Source organism: Myotis brandtii, unplaced genomic scaffold, assembly GCF_000412655.1.
Source record: "Myotis brandtii unplaced genomic scaffold, ASM41265v1 scaffold84, whole genome shotgun sequence".
Classification (NCBI taxonomy): Eukaryota; Metazoa; Chordata; class Mammalia; order Chiroptera; family Vespertilionidae; genus Myotis; species Myotis brandtii.
Window position 1 is genome coordinate 4,741,294 of NW_005371410.1, and position 12,893 is coordinate 4,754,186.

General features: G+C 38.8%; 1 long non-coding RNA gene across 1 annotated transcript in view; it reads left to right on the top strand.

Moving 5' to 3' along the window:
- The first annotated feature begins 2,044 nt into the window (after positions 1-2,044).
- Positions 2,045-12,893, top strand: part of LOC106724478 — a 25,928-nt gene continuing 15,079 nt past the window's right edge. The window contains exon 1 of the long non-coding RNA XR_001360282.1: positions 2,045-2,114. This is a non-coding gene — a long non-coding RNA (uncharacterized LOC106724478). The remainder of the gene's footprint in view (positions 2,115-12,893) is intronic.

The following is a 12,893-nucleotide window of genomic DNA, read 5'->3' on the forward strand; positions in this document are numbered from 1 at the left end:
GAAAGGAAAAACTATCAAGTCTTGTGACTTGAAAAGGTTAGCTAATAATTAATTGAAGACTTTGAAATTAAAAATTTAGTCTTTAGCTTATATATTATATATGCAGAGCCTCAATAATTGGCACACGCAAGTATTGAACTCACCATTTTGATTTCACGAGTACCACAAAATAACCAATTTATCTACTAGCTAAGTATAAAGAAAACTGCAACATAACAATCTTATGATATAGCATAGTAAAAAATAGCAGAGCTTAGCGCCATAGCACCTGGGTTCCAATCCTGCCATTTATTTGCTGTGTAAACTTGGGCAAATTACATATAATGTTCTGAGATATATCTATATGTATAAAAGCCTAAGAGACCAAACGACCGAACGACTGGTCAACCGGTTGCTATGACGTGCACTGACCATCAGGGGGCAGATGCTCAACACAGGAGCTGCCCCTTGGCGGTCAGTGCACTCCCAAAGCGGGAGCACCGCTCAGCTGACCGATGGGCACCAGACGCGGGCTCACAGCTGGTGAGCGCTGCGGTGGCACAAGCTTCTCCCGCCTCCATAGCAGCGCTACTGCAGTGGGGCGAAGATGAGCGGGAGCAGCGTGGCACCCAGCACGGGCTTAGGCTTCTCCCCGGCTGCCTGCCGCTTGCACATTACTACACCCCTCGGGGGATGTCAGGCTGCTGGTTTCAGCCCGATCCCCACAGGCCTGGCAGACATCCCCCGAGGGGTCCTGGATTGAGAGAGGGCGCAGGCCAGGCTGAGGGACCCCACTGGTGCACGAATGCGTGCACCGGGCCTTTAGTTGTGAATAATGCTGCAGTGAACATGGAAGTGCAGATATCTCTTTGATATCCTGTTTTCATTTCCTTTGGATATATACCCAGAAATTGAATTGCTGGATAATATGGTAGTTCTATTTTTCATTTTTTTAAGAACTTCCATACTGTTTTCCATAATAGTTGTAGCAAGTTACATTCCCATCAATAATTCCCTTGCCAACACTTGTCATCTTTTGACTTTTTGATAATAACCATTCTAACAGGTGAGAGGTGACATCTCATTGTGCTTTTGATTTGCATTTTCCCGATGAGAAGTAATGTTGAGCATCTTTTCATATACTAGTACCTGTTGGCCATTTTTATGTCTTCTTTGGAAAGATGTCTATTAAAGTCCTTTGCCCATTTAAAATTTCTTCTGCTTATTTTTTGCTATTGAGTTGTATGAGTTCCTTACATATTTTGGATATGAATGACATACATCAGTACTACCGGGGTTTGTTTAAAGGTTTCTAATTCACCCCAGAACTCTTCCACTGGTATAAAGAGCCAACACATGGGCTCAGATGCACAACTTTCCTGGTGTCCATCCAAATTAGGGCATGTAATTTCTTATAAAACGTGGAGTTGCATTACCTTCTACAGTGGGGCTGGCCTGAAACTGGCTTTACTGTATAATCTTGTTTTTCTGTTTTCACTTCCTTAATTAAGTGGGAGAAGAATACCTGATAGATATCAACAGTTGCAAAGTGCTTTTACAGATCTTGTTGGGATATTTGGATACTTTCCACATAAATATGCTATTCCACCCACCAGAGGATTTATGACAGTTTGTAATCCAGTCTATTTGAGGCTGAGAGGTTAACATTTTAGTCAGTGTTCTCAAGTCACATGTATTCAGGTCTAAGAACAGGGACAAGACGTCATTCTGGGACCTCAAAAAAAGAAGTCAACATCTATTTCAGTTTTCAAAATGGCAAAGTCCTGTTTTTATACAATGAGGGGTTTTTCTCCCTTTACGACAATTCAAAGTGCAATTACATATCTGGAGAGGTGGGTACACTAAAAAAAATGCTGAAAGGACTAAGACTGAAATACACAAAAAACCATCTTAAAAAAAACATCAAGGTCACCCTGTAATTTAACACATATCCTGTTTTCTAAGAAAACAAATGTACTACCAGATCCAGGAAAACTTTCTATGGAAAGTATTTTGGAGGCCAGAAGCAAAATTAGAGAAAGGCCATATTCCATAGTTGAAGGAAACAGAAACTGCACCTAGAAGAAATTCGGACCGAGCTGAGGCTATGACAGTTTGAGAAGACACAGAATTGGGTAAATTGGCTTTATTATCCCTGGAGTTTTAAACGGAAACCTTAAAAAAGCAGTCTCCTTTTTCTACACCCTACTCCACGAATTAGAGTTGTCTTATATAAGGAGGTTGACTGGAGCATTTAGCTATACTGAAAAGAGAAGGGAAACCCGGCTAGTGTGGCTCAGTGAACCAGGAGGTCACGGTTCCATTCCTGGTCAGGGCACATGCCCAGGTTGCGGGCTGGATCCCCAGTAGTAGGGGGTGTGCAGGAGGCAGCCGATCAATGATTCTTATCATTGCTGTTTCTATCTCTCTCTCTCTCCCTTTCCCTTCCTCTTTGAAGTCAATAAAAAAAAATTTTTTTTTTTAAGAGAGAGAAGGGAAATGACGAGGTACAGGGAAAACTGGACTGGAGTGAGTCAGGAGTCCTGGGCTCCAGTTTCACTTTGGTCACTGGTCAATATATGACAGGCTACTTTCCCTCTCTGAGATACTAATACTCGTGTCGGTGGTGGTGGCAGCAGTAGAAGCAGCAGCAGGAGCAGCAGTAGTAGCAGCAGCTGTAGTTCTAGCTGCAGGACCAGCAGTGGTAGTAGCAGCAAGAATAGTAACAGCAGCAATAGCAGTAGTAACAGCAGCAGCAGCAGCATTAGTGCTCGTAGAAGCAGCATAGCAATAATAGTAGTAGCAGCAGCAGCAGTTGTAACAGCTGTAGTAGCAAGAGCAGTAGGAGGAGGAGTTTGCATTTATTGAGGGTCTATGGTCAGGTACTTGACTAGGAACTATGCAAACATTATTTCTTTTAAACTCCATGGTGACCTTCCAGTGTAGGTTGTATTTCCCCTGCATTTAACTATTGAGGAAACTGAGGACCAGAAGTTAAGCAAATTGCTCAAGGCGACTTTGTTGGTTAATGGAAAAATCTGGATTTTAAATCTGGTTGTACCTGATTCCAAAGTCTTGCCACATGGCTCTTGGGAAACAATGTGGCAGGGAGCAGTGTTTCTCAAACCTTAATGTGCTTATGAGCCATGTGGAGATCTGGTGAAAATGGAGATCCTGATGCAGTTGGTCTGGTGTGATGCCTGAGATCCTGCTTTCCTAACAAGTGATCAGGTGATGCTACTGCTTCTAGGAAGCACACTCCGACTAGAGGATAGTGGAGAGTGTGTGCTTTCCGGTCCGAATGTGTGGCCTCAGTTTGCTCATCTGAGGCGCAAAGGGGTTGGGTAAAGTGAGTTTTAAGGCGCATTCCAGCTCTGAACTCTTACTATTCAGGGTGTACTGTGGTATTAAGAAACCAGATCACACAGGAATGACTTTTAGCCACATTAATTTTTAAACTGGTCTCAGATGAGATTCTGACTGTGATTTATGTATCTTTCTGCAGCATCTCTGACAGGTAGGATCAGACACCCTCACTCCAATTACATTATTGTTAAGCTTTAGGCTGAGCTAAACCTTACTGAAAGAGTTCAAAGCACTTCTTTCCATAAGCATCTTTAAAGATTATAAATGTAAAAATAGTTTCTTATGAGATGCTTAGATGGCAGGGTTTTTCTCTTTAATAACAGAAATGAGAAGTCTCCAAAACCACACTGGTAGCACAATCCATAAAAATATGTTAATGCCTCATCTTAAAGTCTTACAGAAATTGAGGTTTTTCTGAGTTAACAAAATAGACTTCATCACAGATGGTCTGAATGATAAAAGGAACCAGCACACTAGTGTAGCGAGACTAAAAACACTGCTCTTAGCTGAGCATGCTGAAAGCTTTTAAAGAAATCTCTCTACATATAGCTCTGCTGAGTGTTGAAGGAAAAACAGTTTTGATTGGCAAGGACACTTCAGTTGCTTTAGGCAAAGCTCAGGGCCATAGAATGTGCAGGTTTTATGAAGAAGCCGTTTCTAATGAAAACGGATGCCCTTATGAAGATGCATTTTCTCATCACTGTGTGCTCTAACACAGGACAATGGCACCAAGAAAAGTGCATTTTGCTCTCTTCCAAGAACTACAGTCCAGATTGCCAAGAGAGATGCCATGAGCTCCATTTTCTGAACTTAAACAAGTGCAGCTGTAGGAGCAGGGCTTAGTATATATAGTCTATGAGTTGAAAGGTATTTTCTGCTTTGACGGTATGACTCAGTGGTTGAACGTGGACTCATGAACCAGGAGGTCACAGTTCAATTCCCAGTCAAGGGCACATGCCCAGGTTGCCAGCTCGATCCCCAGTAAGGAGCATGCAGGAGGCAGACAATCAATGGTTCTCTCTCATCATTGGTGTTTCTATCTCTCTTTCTCCCTCTCCCTTCCTCCCTGAAATAAATAAAAATATATATTTTTAAAAAGTATTTCCCAATGGTGAGGACTGTAAAAACCAGAAGTGACACCCTTTATCAAGGGCTTTAAAATTCAGACATAAATACATGTCCATCTGGAATGGCCTAAATATATTCATGTCTAATGGTCAGGGGAGCGCAGCTGGTATGGCTCAGTGGTTGAACGTCGACCTATGAACCAGGAGGTCAGAGTTCGATTCCCAGTCAAGGCACATACCCAGGCTATGGGCTTGATCCCCAGTAGCAGGTGTGCAGGAGGCAGCCAATCTGTGATTCTCTCTCATCATGAATGTTTCTATCTCTCTCTCCCTCTCCCTTCCTCTCTGAAATCAATAAAAATATATTTTAAAATAAATAAATAAAAGCCAGGGGAGATTTGATGTCATGGTGTTTTTTATGGCCCTCAAGGGTGGTCCATATTTACTTAGCCAACTCTCAATTACCCATGACGGTGATAGTTAAACTTTTTAAATATCTGTAAGTAAATAACACTATATAGCAATCTCTTGACAATTGAGCCGCCTAAATCAGTTCTCAGTCTGATGAATGAAACGATAGAGCCCTAGGAAAGTTGAGTTTCTCAACCTGCAAGACTAAGACTGGCCTGAGGTGACCTCACCAAGGTGATGCCACTTTTAAGGCTTAGCGGGGATCCCACTGTTTCTCCAGATTATACTCTTCTTCCCTACGACACCTCATTTCCCTACAACACAATAACATGCTAGTGGTGGGCAAATCTCCAAGGTTCAAATTCTTTGCTACGTGTAGGTTTAGACAGTAAGTAAAACCTAATTAATTCTAACCATTGGTAAGTAAGCCAGGTTCAGTTCTAACTCTGTATGATATAAGGGTTAGTTAAGAAAATTGATAATGTTAAGCAATAGTTCTGCTTTTTTTTCCCTCTGACATAGAATAATGTTCTTGGCATAAACAACACAGCCCCATGTGTGGTTCCTGGCTTCATCTCTGTGCTGTTTATACCTCTGCTTTTCTCTCAAGAAAGCATATTGAAATGCAAACACATGGCCATGAGATTATTATGGTAATCTTAAATCATCTCTGGTTTATTTTAAAAAGTAAATCATTTTCAAGATACTTCTACTATAATACGTATTCAGTTACTTGCAACACATCAGTGTGTCCTGTGAGACCTGCTGGCGTAAATATTGAAAGGAAAACGTTTAAGCTAATGATTAACTAAGTTGTTTATAAAAAATTAACTAAGTTGTTTGTAGAATTAACATGCCAATTTCACTTTTTCTTGTCAGTCCCAGCAGGAGGCACAGAAACCACAATTTGGTAATGCTGAGAGCTTGAACTGAAGTAACTGTTCATGCTGGAAAGCAAAAAATCACTTCCATTATTTATAAGTTGTCTTGTGTCCATCTTATAAATTCAGGCTACCCTTCCCAATCAGGTTAAATAAGTGAGATTTTACTGAGTAATAAAAGTTTCAAGAAAACCCAAGTTCCTTGACACTGATGTTCTTTTCATTCTAAGATTTGAAGGGGTTCAGAGCAGGCCTCCCCAAGATGTGCCACTTAGACAAGTGAATTATTTTGAGCTGAAGGTAGTTGAAAGGGCTCATGAGAAACTTTTACCTCTCTCTTAAAGAATTTAAATTAGGGGCCTTGCCCATAATAAGAGTTATCACAGGAAATAAGATTTTGTGACCTATCTATAGAGCAGGGCAAACTTCCATTTACTGAACATCTGCTCTTCTTGTCATCCTTTGAATGACCTTCTTCCCCTCTGAGGCCCAAGGTGCCTTACCTCTTCCTTAGCCCAGAATGTCATATAGACCTCATTTCCCCTGTCTCTGAATCTCTCATGGATGTGGGGTTCCCATACATACATATGTAATTAAATTTGGTTATTTCCTCTTGTTAATCTGTCTCATGCAGATTTAATCATTAGAGGAGCCAAAAGAACCTAGAAGAGGGAAGGAAAGTTCCCCTTCCCCCACCTCCAGATTGTTGGTTTTGATTCCTCAACTCCACAGTGCTTAATCTATGGCTGCAGATTGAATACTATGGAGGTCTGTTAATACCTCTGAGGCCGCTTGGGGATTGATCTAGTACTTGACCTGCAATTTTTGCCTCTAGAATGATAGACCTATCTGTGTAGAACATACAGAAGCAGGTGATACTTAATGAAAGGAGATAATGAAAATTTTTTTAATGCCAATGTCACACAGAATACCTGTGAGTTAGGCTTTAAGGTTTGGAGTAATATGCTGTGCTGTTTATACCTTACATTGATGGTTTGGGTATGGCAGGGTCTTTTTTAAAAATGCAGTCCTGAGCCTGCATCCTGCATGCATGGAATTGCTTAGGAACAGAGAAATGAATTAAAGATGGCATAGTTCCCTTTGCTTAACATTTCCTATTTTTTCAGGGGTTTGTTTTGGAACTTTAATATTATTAATCTACACAACCTTTTACTTTTCATTCAGAATTTATATCAGAATCAAGCTAATAAATTAAAGATGAGTTAATTCATTGTTGGGTGGTTTAACAGACCTAGTATGTTAATCCTGATGTGCTTGTTACTAGGATTTTAAAATTTTTATTATTATTATTTTTTCTGCCTTGTAGCTGTGGTTAGGCAGCAGCAATAAATCAGGACAAAGGAATGAAGGTATTGGGGCTTTAGGGAAAACATGTATTAGAAAAAAATTGGTTTGGCACTAAGGGCTGTATTGCATTAAGATGGATTTTAGAGATACAGTGGTAAGAGAATGTAGACAAATAAATTGTATAAATAATCTGAGAAATAGCAAGTCTGTACAGACCCTGGGTAACTCCGTAAGCTACCACCAACAGGACTTCTTAATTCCTGTTCAAACAAACCAAACAGGTACACTCTACTTAAACAAATAGCCAGGAGAAATGGGCACAGGCCTAATGCTGGGGAAAGTGGGAGGGACAGATAAAGCTCTTTAGAATAACCCAAAGGTTTGGAATAATAGAAGTCAGTGTGGGAGTCTGACATAGCATCTTCTGTGAATAGGGCTTTATTGCCACTCCAGGCACTGATATTGCAAACACATGCTAAGACAGCCAGAAACTGGGAGCCTCACAGTGCATCTCAGGCCTGAGAATGTGGTTCTCTACAGGAGGGAATTCACATTGGCAGCCTGAATGCAGAAGAGACAGGAAGGAGCATTCAGATAAGGCTGAGCACATGAATAAAAGACAGAGCTGTGGAAGGTGGAGTTGATGAGAATGAGATAGGACCATTCCAGGGCCTTAAGGAAGGGCAAGGATGCCAGGAAGTACAGAGGGAAAAAAAATAGCAAGATCAAAAGGGACTTTTTCTTAGTAGCCTGAATGGTATCTACACTGAGAGATCCTTATATTCTAGAACAGATTTTATCCTCAACTAAAGCATAAAAGCTCTGTAGCTGTGGAGAGGTAGCTTGCTTGAAGCCCTGAACTTGTTTCTGTGGCTCAGATATACAGGACCTGCTTTGTCTCTGGTTCTTTAATCTAAGTTGGTCCAGGTTGCATCATGGTGCAGAGAACAGACTTTGTCCCCATTCTTATCTTTGATGCTCACCTAGACCTCTTTTCTGCTTGTTCACTGGACCAGCTATTCCCTGGGCCTGCATCCTATCGCCTGGGCCAGCTTCAGGCCCTGCTCCTCATTGGGCCCCTCTACTCTATCTTACTGACGCCTTTCTTTTCTTGCACTTTTAAAATTCACTTTCCCTTAGCTTCCCCAGAAAGATATATTTAACAGGATGTTACTGCTAAGCCGCTGGTGGTTACTCCAAGATAATAGTAATAATAATAACCATGCTGCTATACCATACCACTTGTCATCTAAAAATGGGCACGTTTCTTTGGCTTCATGGGTTTGCAAGAGTTGAGAGTCCCAATACAGGTAGACGTTACTATTTTTTCCATCCACTTTCTTCCCCTCTAATTCAAATAAGAATAATGTTTGAATATATAGACTCTGATTTCAAAGAACTTGCAAATGAATATAAATGATTAAATATAAATGTTAAACATTCAACAACAGGAAACAAGTAAATAATTGTTTAAAAATAGTAAAGGAAGAAGTCACAAGTCAGCACATGGTTACTTGGCAAATGAATGGGTACTAAATGGTACAAAATTTTAAAAGCAAGAAAGACTATTGGGGTTGGGAGAGCAGGAGCCTGCCAGGCTTGTCAGGGAGTTGAAGGTTTAAACTTGAGTTCTTGTGGAATCTCCAAAGTTCTAGTTGAGATAAGGGAAAGGGAAAGAGCTTAGGTACCAATGAGCAGCTGACAAGAAAGGACATGGACAGATAAATCTCACTCTTTACATTGAACTTTGCAACCTTTTATATAGCTTTCTGTGAAGACATGTTTACTTCCTTGATCTTGAACCATAATCTTGGTGCATCTAAAATTTGACAATGTGTGTCACGGGAAAGCATGTAAAATGTGAATTGAGAGAAAAATTTTGCCTGCGAGTCAGCATACACAGCCTAAGAAGTTTGTGCTCTTCAACCAGCCTGAAGCTAAAACCGGGCGATTTTCACTCTTTGGTTAAATGCTTGCTAAATTCATTTTAATACTGCACTGTCAGTATTTTATTTATTTGTCTGGATGGCACATTTCCTCTCCCAAATCTCTCTTGCATAAATGATTTACTATTTGTTCCTAAAGCCGAAGATTTTATGCCTTGTCTCTTTTTTCCTGATAAGAGGATATTGCAGCAGCTTTCCTTTTATGCTGTTGATGGTTTTTATTTTGTTAATTCAAAGTTCAGCAGAGTAACTAGTTTAGGAATGCACAGAACACCAAGAGGTTCAGCCCTCGAAATGACTAAGACAGTAAATCTTCACTGGCCCATTATCACATAGAACCCTGTTGAATTTGCTTTCCTAAAAAGTAAGTTAGCAGAGTATGGTTCTTAAAATAGGTTTTACATTTTCTTAACTCTCCAAACTAAGCATATTTAACTACAGGACACTTAAAGTCCTTAAGATTAAGTTATTAAAAAAACAGTTTTACAATGGAAACCCATAAATTTTGGGGGGGAAAAATAGAAGCAATTCTTTCTGGATGTATACTTGTTAAGTCTTCACATAGGAATGTAGAGTCACTTCAATTAAGACGAGGATTATGTGATTTATAATTTTTTTTTCAATTTCTTTTAAGGCAGCACTTGGGATGTTAATTTATAATTTAAAAAGTTATGTGCCATAGTTCTTTATGGTGGTGGTCAGTAGACTAAGCTAAAAGATTTAAAATTAATGTCAACAAACGAACTGTCCAAACTTTAATTTTACAAAATGCAAGTCAATAAAAAGTCTATTCCATACTAAAGGCTATAAGCAAAGTAGAGACCTGAGTCCTGGAAACTGTCCGGTCTCCCAACTTCCCTCCCCAGGGATTTGGGGACTAAATTGATTCCAAAACCCCACATTACTCTCAGAATGCTTCACTAGATTCTTTTTTTAAAGTTAATATATTTTTATTGATTTCAAAGAGGAAGGGAGAGGAAGAGAGAGATAGAAACATCAATGATGAGAGAGAATAATTGATTGGCTGCCTCCTGCACGCCCCACAATGGGGATCAAGCCTGCAACCCCCACACTGGGGATCGAGGCCGGAATCTTGGCATGTACCCTGATGGGAATCGAACGGTGACCTGAGAGAGAATCATTGATTGGCTGCCTCCTGCACGCCCCACAATGGGGATGAAGCCTGCAACCCCCACACTGGGGATCGAGGCCAGAATCTTGGCATGTACCCTGATGGGAATCGAACGGTGACCTCCCGGTTGATAGGTCAACTATCAACTGCAATGGAACAACCTTACTCAAAAATACAAAAGAGATGAAGAAAAGTATAAAACTTTCTAGAAAGTATTTTAAAAGACTCTGAAAAAGAGAAAAATATGCTATGATTCTAGATGGGAAGACACAATGTTATAAAAATGAATTACCTCAAATTTAAAAGTTCCAATGAGATTTTTTAAATGGAAATTGGCAAATATTCTAAATTCATTTGGATGAGTAAAGTAGCAAAGATTACGAACCAAGTTATAAGAATAAAAATAATTCGAAGGAACTCAGTCCTTTAACAAAGCTTACTATAAAACGATAATAATTGAAATAGTGTAATATCGGCACAGAAGTAGATCAATGGATAAAATAGTGTCCAGAAACAAATCCATACAAACTTAAAATTTATTATATGAAAAAGGTGTAATTTCAAACCATTGTGAAAATAATAAACTAATCAATAAAAAATTTTGGGTCAACTAGATAACCATCATGGAGAAAAAAATAGAGTTCTCTTCATACCACACATATAAAAAACTACATTCCAAAGGGATTAAATAGCTAAATGTAAAAAGACAAAACTATAAAAGTTTTAGAACTAAATACAGAAAATATTTTTATAATCTTGGGGTGGAAAAGTCTTTCTAGGTAAGACACAGAACTCAGAAGTCACAAAGAAAAAGATAAACCTATAACTGCATAAAATTACAAACCTTCTATAAAACACATTTATAACAGAGTAAGTATTACTATTCCTAGTATAAGACAACTATAAATAAATAAATAGCAAATACCCAAAGGGGAAAAACGTAAAAAATATGAATAAGTCGTCCACAAAAGAATGAAATGCTAATACTAACAAATATATGAAAAGATGTTCAACTTCACTAACAATAAGGAAAATGCAAATTAAAAGTAAGATCCCATTTTTATGCATCAAATTACCAAAAATTAAGCATACTGATGAAGTCCAGGATTGTCTAAGGCAGTGATGGCGAACCTATGACAGGTGACACGTGAACTCATTTTTTTGGTTGATTTTTCTTTGTTAAATGGCATTTAAATATATAAAATAAATACCAAAAATATAAATCTTTGTTTTACTATGGTTGCAAATATCAAAAAATTTCTATATGTGACACGGCACCAGAGTTAAGTTAGGGTTTTTCAAAATGCTGCCATGCCGAGCTCAAAAGGTTCGCCATCACTGGTCTAAGGCAAGCATGTCAAACTCACGGCCCACAGGCTGCATGTGGCCCACAACGAATATTTTTGCAGCCCAGCCAATATAACAGTGTGAGCAGTTATTTACAATTATGAAAGGAAATAAGTCTCCTGTCAGATCCAGAATTACTGACATTCACCTTGGGTCAGTTTTGAAAGTAATCACTATGAACAAGCTTTCCCCTGAAGTAGGAAAGATAGTAGCAGAGAAGAGATGCCAAGTGTCAGGAAGAAAACATTAATTTTATCATTGCTCTTGTTCTTTTTTTATACTATACTTTTCGAAATAAACCTACATTTCTATGAAAATTGAAGCTTTTGTTTTTTTGTGGCCCACATAAACTTAAACCTTGTTTATTTGGCCCATGTTAGCCTTTGAGTTTGATGTGCTTGGTCTAAGAGTATGGGAAAACTCATATACTTTTGGTGCAGAGTAAACTGTGACAGCATATTTGGAGTGACAAATTCAATAAAATAACAAACAGCTATCATCATGATGTGTGAATAACTATCTCAATTAAAAATATTTTAACTCACTATTTTAAATTACATTCTATAGTAATACTTGGACAAGTGTGCAAGGGTATATGTACAGAAATTTTTAAAATGACCCTATGAGGTAGGTTCTGCTCTTCTTATTGTATAAATGAGGAAGTTGAAGCCCAGGCTGCTAAAACAAACAAACAAAAACACACCAAAGCAAGGCTTTCTTACATCATGGCTACAAAGTGGTATTAACAGGTAGCTAAATATCTTTAAACTAAAAAATAAGCAAATAGGAGTGAATAAATGTTAATCGGATCTCAAGGATGATAAATTGTTTGAGTTTGAAACAATCGAAAAAATTACAAAGGAAGGAATCAATGTTTTGTACTTTATTTTTTTTATTTTTTATTTTTTTTAAATTTTGTTTTATTGCTTAAAGTATTACAAAGAGTATTATATATGTCTCCTTTTTTCCCCCTTCTTGACATTCCCCTGGCTCCCCCTATCCCCCAGTGTCTTATGTCCATTGGTTATGCTTATATGCATGCATACAAGTCCTTCGGTTGATCTCTTACCCCCCCTCCTGCCCCCTAACCCTCCCCAGCCTTCCCACTGTAGTTTGATAGTCTGTTCCATGCTGCTCTGCCTCTGTATCTATTTTTGTTCATCCGTTTATAATGGTCTTTATTATCCATAAATGAGTGAGATCATGTGGTATTTTTCTTTCATTGACTGGCTTATTTCACTTAGCATAACGCTCTCCAGTTCCATCCATGCTGTTGCAAATGGTAAGAATTCTTTCTTTTTTACAGCAGCGTAGTATTCCATATTGTAGATGTACCACAGTTTTCTAATCCATTCATCTGCTGATGGGCACTTAGGCTGTTTCCAGATCTTAGCTATGGTAAATTGTGCTGCTATGAACATAGGGATGCATATATCCTTTCTGATTGGTGTTTCTG